Below are 8,821 nucleotides of genomic sequence, written 5' to 3' on the forward strand. Positions count from 1 at the left end.
GAAACCGGGGAGTTAAAATACTTGACATTTGCTCTAGTCCAGATAACACAGCTTCCATGCAACAGAGACACATGTTGTCACAGCTCAAATATGGCTGAGGTTACCCGAAATGACAATAGAATGAGAACGAGTACATTAAAAGTCTTGTTTTCTTTATGGGATGCAAATAAATAGAAGTGATTTCACACTGCAGACTGCATGTTAATTTTTAAATGAATACAATCCTGATCTTTTTAAGTACTTTTTAAGTTCTTTAGTTCATTGCATTTTTATCAAATGAGTTTCAAATCACCTTAAAACTGCAATATAGCAGTAACCTGTGTCATTTCACCTCTGAACTTACTGCAATCCAAAGCAAGGATGTGTCACTGCCAGTCTCTATAGACCTCCTCTGTTCTGATCTCCATCCTCTCCAGCTTTACACTTGAATCTGAAGAGTTTGCACAGCTGAAATGCAACTTCCTCTTCCCCCAAAATCTCCCCCTCTGATTGACCTTCCTACCACACATATCTTCCTGGCCTGCTGTGGTGCTACCCAGCACGGCTGACCCAAAGAAAACCCCAACCACCAAGCGCCCATCCAACCTCATGTTTATACTTGCATGATGAGTCCAACCTGCCCAATCAGACTTCTACTGACTGGCCTTGAACTGAAACTGTATACATCTTAACCATCTCAGCCATCCGAAGCAGCCAGTGGAGACCCAAGGCTGCATTAATTGCACGGACCGGCCCTGGTAGTGCACCGAGTCCAATGCATTTAGCGTTTCTAATTGGGAAGGAATTGCTGTGTTTACGTTGGCGCTAGTTGATAGAGCTGGACCCTTAGCCCTGCAGCCAACCGAGCTAAAGCCCTCTGAAGGAGGAAAACCAAACTGCCTAGTTCCTGAAATCTCTCTGGACACAGTTGGAAGGAAATTATTTGGAACAGAGAGGAGGGATATTTACTTGGATTTATCATGGGGGATGGTTCAGAGGTGAATCCTTTTTCTTGTCATAGTTTACCATATTTCCATAGTGCACTAAAGTGATCAGTGTTGTTAACTAAGGTAATGCCATGCTGTGAGGGAATTTTTTTAGTGTGTTCTAGAGAAAAACCTTAATTTGGTTGCAGCCTGTAAATATTTTCATTGTCAATTAATCTGTCGATTTTTTGTACAAAAGTAATTTATGGTTTAGTCCATAAAATGTCGTGTCAATAAAAATGTCAAAATGTCAATTACAGTTTCCCACAGCCCCGTGTGAAATCTTTCAATAGCTTGTGTCTTTCCAACTTGCAGTCCAAAACCCAAAGACATTAAATTTAATATCATCTGGGGCGTTGTAGTGGGTGGGGGAGGAGTGGGACTGATTACCCAGGGCCCCAGTGGGAGGTGGGGGGCGGCTCAAAAAGCCTGGAATTAAAGGTTTGGGATTTTTTGCAATTTTATATTTCCAAGTAATTAGTACCATAACGACATAAAAAAAATGGCTGTAAAATAAGACTGAACTTTGTATTAAAAAAAATAGTGGAAGCTCTCTGAGGCTCCTCTCACCCCTGAAAGGTGCAACATGGTTTAGTCCATCCCTGCACTATGGTTTGTCTCTACAGTAGCAACAGCCGAGTGAGTGAGTGCTTATGCTGACAGAGCACCAACGTACAGCGTCCTGTCTTTCCCCAAGAAAGGGGAATCGAGGTACGTGAAAGAGGCGTGGATCAAGAGAAGAAGTTGCCTATGCATAGGGTCTGGAATTTGGTGCTGTACCCCTGAATACAATATAAAACAGGAAAAAGTAGCAAGTGCCCACTTTTGAGAAGCTAGAACAAACATTTTCTCTGGATTGATGTGTGAAAATTGCTGTCAGTTAATCATATTCTTATAATTAGCTATGGACAAATTGATGACTAGCCCACTAGCTCCCAACCTGGGAGTCTTAACAGCCACTAGGGGTTGCCAAAGCTTCACTGAGGGTCGTGAGGCCTTCTTGATTTTAAGGAGTGTAAGAACACTTTTTTTAAAATATATACAGTCGGCCTGTATCTCAGCATTTCGTCAAAGAACAGGGAATGAAATTGTTGTTTTTAAAGTCTAGATTATTATTCAAGTCTCATGATCTCACAGGGTAAACATATAGTGAAGACCTGAACACAAGCTGTACCAACAGAGCCTTCCCTTTCTGCTAAACAGCCTCATTTGCATTAGAAAAGTACCCAGTTAAAAATAGTAGAGACCTAATACAACAATGGCAAAGCGTCAGGGAGAAGAAAACGCCAACTTTGTCCAAAGAAGATGCCTATTAAGTATGTATGATTGTCAAAAAGTCAGAAAAAAATACAAACGGACGGAGAATCATAAAAGGGTTCCCTAAAAATATCAGGAAAACTCATCTCTGATGTGATATGCCAGGAAATAATCTGCTCAGAATTCATCCAAATCTCTCATTTCACACAAACTTCCTGCAGTTTTCGCGGTCACTATTTGGGTTAACTTTACAGTTTATCAGTTATTCTGTTCTATTATTGTTATGCTTTGAATCTAATATGAAATATCCATTAAAAAAGCTTATGTTACGTACGCAGGGATCGTCAGTTTAGTGACAGAAATTGGATAAAAAATAAGGAAAAAGGTTTGGATTTTTTTTTTTTTAAATATATCTGTTTCTTTTAGCTTTATTCGGTGAATTTGTTTGATGGTGTGTCATCTGGTGAGTGAGCTGCTGTGGAGAGCAGTATCTCACCTCCATGTATGCAGAGTGATGTCAGTGACAATAAAGGATCTTGAATCCTGACCTCCACATTGCATACGCATCCCTTTTCATTTACTAGTATCATGAATTAATGTAAGTATTACACTACAACTGTCAAGCCCCGAAGCACAAAACTCTTGTGATGCAAAAAAGGATAATAGGCTGTGATATAAAGGCTGTCGAAAAGACCTTTCCTAATTTCCTGTAACAACTGCAGTGGATGAAGTGACACGATACCATGTGCAAACGGTCCCACGTCAAGAATTTCCCCGCGATTTCTACCGTCACCACAACATTTCCCCCTCAATAAAACGCCTTCTACATATGTGAAGGAATATTTTATTTGTGATTTTAAGTCGAATAGGGAACACGGCTGCACTCAGTCAGCTCTAACACCATGTATAAAGCCATATGTAAGTTCATGTACCTAACATATAATGAGAAATCCAAAACCCTGGAAAAAGCGCACCACATCCAACATGAAGACTGCGACGGGTTACCACACACACCAGTCGACCACAATTATTTTCTCATTCCTTTTTCTGTTTATGTTGAAACTCACATAGCTAAAATTATGTCAGTTGGAAACACTGCCCATAACTAATTTTTCTATCCTCTTGGTCTGCAGGACGAGTGTGATTAACCCACTGGAGCTTTTGCCACTTACTGATATACATTTCTGATAGCTTGAACTGTAATGTACCCCACGTGGTCTGGCATGAGGTGATAAACAGGGAATTCGAACCGGAGTTTTATTTTTATTGTCATTGTTTATAGGATGATCAGGATAAAATTGGGATTAGGATTTATTATTTTAGGTGATTCCAATTGGATTTGGAAACGCTTTAGATGAGTCAGCAGCGAGGAAATCAGGTCTTGTCTGTATCTCTCAGCTTCCAGGGTATGACTGTTGAAGAAAAACATGCCCTGTGTTGCCATGGCTCCTCCGGCAGATGATTGCCGACCATTTTTCCTTGTTGCACCAGCCTGCTGTGTGACAGTTTTAATCCATCGGCTGCGCTGAAGTGTACAGCTCAACATTTTATTTACCACAAACTTCGAGAGGCACTGGGACCCTTTATGATCCCAGCCAAGCCGAGACACAGACCCATGCACCAACACACACACACACACACACACACACACACACACACAGTCCACCTGGACACATTTTTGCCATCAGCCATTTTATGATTATCTTTTCCACTGTGGCAAACCAGTTCTGAACACCCGCAGACACAAACCCACTAAAAGATAAATGGATACATACACGCACACATACTGTGTGTATACACTCACAGTCTAAATGTAGACAACCATATGACACACACGTGATCCTGGGTCCCTTCTTGATGGCTCTGACTGGGAAAGAAAAGTCTCCATACATCAGTGGAGGCTATATGAATGGAACAATTGCATGTGCGCTGGCAGCACAAACTCAGTCACATCTCATTAGCTTGACGGGATCCCCGAAAGGTTCTGACAGCCTCCTGGCTGTGACTGGTGTGGCCCCGGGTGATGGGGACATACCTGTGGCTGCCTTGTGTACTCTGTGGGCACGTGGTGAGGACTAAGCACACGTAGCAGCTGAGGGCTGGCAGCGACGGTAGCTAAGGTTCTGGGTGTCCACGCCAGCCGCCGCCTCACCGTACACGTCTTCAGCAATAATAACACTCACACTCACTTTTTTTTTTCTTACTCTCACTTTCACCGTCTCATGCCCTCTCTCACTCCCTCCTGCCCACACACACTCACATTACACAGACAGGAGGGGAAACAGTGGGCGATTCTGTGTGCCGCTTTGCCACAATGAGCTCAGTGCTAACTTTGAATACTAACCAAAAATCAATTTGGAGTGGAGTTATTATTTTGAGTCTGTTAACCTGACTGCATGGATTATATTCAGAGAGTTGTTATAGTCTTTAATGGAATAGTTTGACAGCTGGAAAATAGCCTCAGTCGCTTTCTTGCTGAGAGTTGGACAAGAGTATTGATACCACTTTGGTGTTTGTGTGGTAAATATATGCTTAGCTTAGCCTAGCTTAGCCTATCTTAGCTTAGCTTAGCTTAGCTTAGCGTAAAAACTTTTGAAAAGCTCCCCTCCTTATCTGAAGGTGACAAAATCCACCTACCAGCATCTCTAAAGCTTACTAAATGCCCAGTAATATCTTGTTTACTTAATATGTACAAAAAACATGGTGTAAAAATGACACGCTAAGGTTTTACGGAGGGTTATTTGTCATTATTTTTATTTTATTGTTATTTTTATTTGAGTTTTTCTTGGCCAAAAGCGGTAACTTCCTGAAATCTTGTTGTTTGCCTGGCAACTTCGTGGTGGTGACATAATTTAATCTGTCATGGCTCCTGGCCAAGAAATTGTCTGGCTCATTAAAGAACACTTCACCTAGGAAATGACTATTTGTACATCTATTACTCACCGTGTGTTACCTTGAATTCCTAAAGGAAACTTTTGTTTTTCTTGCATGTATCAACGGTGCATGGAGAATCCAAATAAGGCGACAACAACGAAAATATGTATGCTCATGATTTTCCAAACACATGCATTGTGAAAAATTATTGAATAAAAACCTCCCGCCTATGAGTACCGTCCAAACATGCTGCTCTGCGAAATGAGACTGTTTGCACTGACAAGTTTTAACTCGTAATGTTTAATCAAAAATGCATGTGTTTGAGACGTACTAGTTACCGTACTAACGTACGTACTAAACACCCCGGCTGCTTGTATTTCTTTCAACCAATCACAATCGCTTTGGGCGGTGCCACAGCAACGGTGCACTTGCAAAAATATTGCCGGGGGGAAACAGGTTTTGGTGTAACACACCCACAAAAATATCGCCTACAGGACGTGAACCATGGCAGAAAAATGGCTACATCCCCGCAAGACCAAACACCGCAAAAGTTAGTAAAGGACGTGTTGAAAACGGTTGAAAACTGCTACACAACCGAAGGTGGTAGGGCGGGACTTCAGCGGGTGGCTCGTTCCGCCCAATGAGAGGCTGATCTATGCAGCGAACTTTCGCCAACTCAGACTAGAGACGTACTGACCATATGACCGGATGAAAGAGGGTTGAATCAGCCCAGTGACGATATGTATTTTATTTTTAATATTGCTATATCTTAAGTACTAGTGTTTAACACTACAGCATAATGCACACTCTATTTTTTATTTTGATTTTAATGTACATTTTTATTTTATTTTATTTTATTTTATATTTACATACTTCTATTTCATACACTTATTCTTATGTGTTATAATTCTCAGTTCTTTACATCAGAGCGACTGCAACGAATCACAATATCCCCTTGGGGATCAATAAAGTATTTCTGATTCTGATTACATTGCATTAGTTTTGCAAGTGTTTGTAAACTTTCATGAAGACTGTTTGCCTGTTTTTTTGGATTCTCCGCTCACTGTGGAGGCATGGCAGAGAAAAGTTTTCTTTACAAATTCAAGCTAACAGTCAGTGAGTAACTGTGCAAATGGTTATTTTGCAGGGGTAGTATTCCTTTAACACCCATAGAACTTGACGTTTCTATGCTGGTTTTTGTACATATTAAACAAACAAGACACAACATGTTTATTAGTGAGCTTTAGAGAGGTTTGTACGCAGAGCCAAGCTACCTCTTTTTCTTAAGCTAAGCTAACCAGCTGCTGGCTCCAGCTTCGTATTGAACAGAGATATTTGAGAACTCTCATCAAGAAGGCGAATAATTCCCAAAATGTCACACTAATCCTTTAATATTATTTGACTTTTCTGAGCTAGCTTCTTCTTTTCTACGTCACAGTTTCTGACCACTAATTTTCTTATGCTCTTTAAAGTGCAGAATTTGTCATTTACGGCACATCCGTGTGTCTCATTCGGGGCAACACACATTTCTTCAATGATGTGCTTAAAATGAGCCTTCAGGCTGCAGCGTTTTTCCTCAGACCCCTCCTAGATGTCTCCCTGAGGGGTCTTTGGAAGAACACATGTTTTTAATAAGGGTCTTTACGTCTGGCCTTGCATAAATGTTTAGCAGCGTTCCTTCTGGGAACTGGGGCCTGTCTTTACAGAGGAGGCTAATCAGCTGTAAATTCTGTTTTAAAAAGGAAAAGGAAGGCATGGAAGGAGTTAATCTCCAAGGCCCAGTGCACCCTCTGTCTCACCCTTTATTCACTCCCTCTTCATCTCTATCTCTCTCGCTCTCATACACATACACACGTACAATACATACACACTCCTCCCTCCAGAAAGTGAAAGGAGGGGATGATGACAAAAAGAAAAGAGGGAGAAGAAAAGCTTGAGGCTTTGACAAATGATCTTATAAACGGGTAGGGAGATTACAGGCTATAGGTGCCCGCTGGGAGAGGAAGTGGGGCAGTAAATATTTTTTAAAAGCTGTCAATAAATTTGTAGTGTTGAGTTGAGAGAAGTATCCAGTCGGAGCCAAGGAGAATGGGCTCCTGTGCTGGATGGGTGCTTGTCTGTAAGAGCTATTGGTTAATAGTCCGTAGGCTGAGTGTAATTAAGTGCCAAAATATTGTCTGAAGGAAACTCCACATGTGCAAGATTTATACCAGTATCAAAATCACGTTGTTTGACAAGTAAGCTACAATACATCCATCCTACCATTAGCTACACACACTTATATTTCAGAGGGTCAAGGGGATGCTGGAGCTGATCCCAGTTGACATTGCGGCAGACCAGTTGCCAGGAGAAAATGCTGGCATTGAACGATTCTGCAAACCACAAATACATTACTTGTACATTTCATAAATATCATATCAACGTTTTTTAAGTGAGGTAGTATATTAGCTGATGTTGTCATGTGGTGGGGCAGGGGCCGGTGGATGGCATTGGTGTGACACCAGGGGAGACTCCTGCCAAGCTGCAGACTTATGTTCAAGAACAGCAAACAAAGCTGATTGTGTTTGCGTGAGGTGAGTTTCCAGCAGCTTTTTATCCACTTAACATGGGGTGCTTTTAAGTGGCCCATCACTGTTTTTCCACCAGTGATAGTGCCTTAAAAGGCAGTTGGTTTTTATCAAAACATTGCTGCGTTTCAAGTAGGTATTGTGTCCCCAAAACCTGGCATTTTAAGCCAAAAAAAAGATCTTTTCCTAACCATAACCAAGAAGTTTTTGTACCGAAACCTATCCACACATTAACCACAGTGTTTTAGAAACGTAAAGTTGGCAACTGGCTTGCAATTAAGCCCCGTTTCCACAAACACTTTCAGTATGGTACCTTTGGAACCAAGGTAACTCTTCAGACATGATACCTAGACCCTATCGTTTCCACCACAAACAGTGCTTTTAAATGTGGGCAGTCTGCGCCTTGTTTATTGTCCACAGAATGAGGCTGCACACCAACATTTTCTGAACAAAATAAAACAGGCTGCATGCAGTCTCTCTCCATGGGATATTTTCAAAATAGTAGGCTTGTGCATTTCGTCCTTCTAAGGCAAGCTCGGGGGTTTAGTGTTGCCGGAGCCCACACAACGCCCCACAACGTTTTTTTTTTCCCCTCTGAGTGAGGATAGAAATATATGCCAATCACATAACCCGGTCGAAATTAATGTTGTGTAGGATTTAGTGGCATCTAGCAATGAGCTTGCAGAAGTGAAACTTCTCCCATGTGTCAAGCGTGTAGGACAACTGTGGTGGCCGAAAAACCCAAAAAAATGCAAATGGCCCTCTTCAGAGCTAGTGTTTTTTTGTTTTTTCCATTTTGGGCTACTGTAAAATAACATGGCAGACTCTGTGAGAGAGGAGCCGCTTCGTATGTAAATATAAATGGCTCATTCTAAAGTAACAAAAACACAGCAGTTCTTATTTTCAGGAGATCATAAACTAATGAAAACATAGTTATGAATATATACACCATTTCTGCCAATAGATGCCCCTAAATCCTACACACTGGACCTTTAACCCGAGAAGTTAATTAAATAAAAATCAATCTTCATGCTGTCATGCTGTCAACGTGCTGACTGACGTGCAGTGACAACAAGATCTCAACAACATAATTTATGATTAATCAGTCAAATTAAGAATGTATGCTGCTGTCTTTGTGCAAATGTCCAAATGTTCTTA

The sequence above is a fragment of the Epinephelus moara genome, chromosome 24, assembly GCF_006386435.1.
Source record: "Epinephelus moara isolate mb chromosome 24, YSFRI_EMoa_1.0, whole genome shotgun sequence".
Taxonomy (NCBI): Eukaryota; Metazoa; Chordata; class Actinopteri; order Perciformes; family Serranidae; genus Epinephelus; species Epinephelus moara.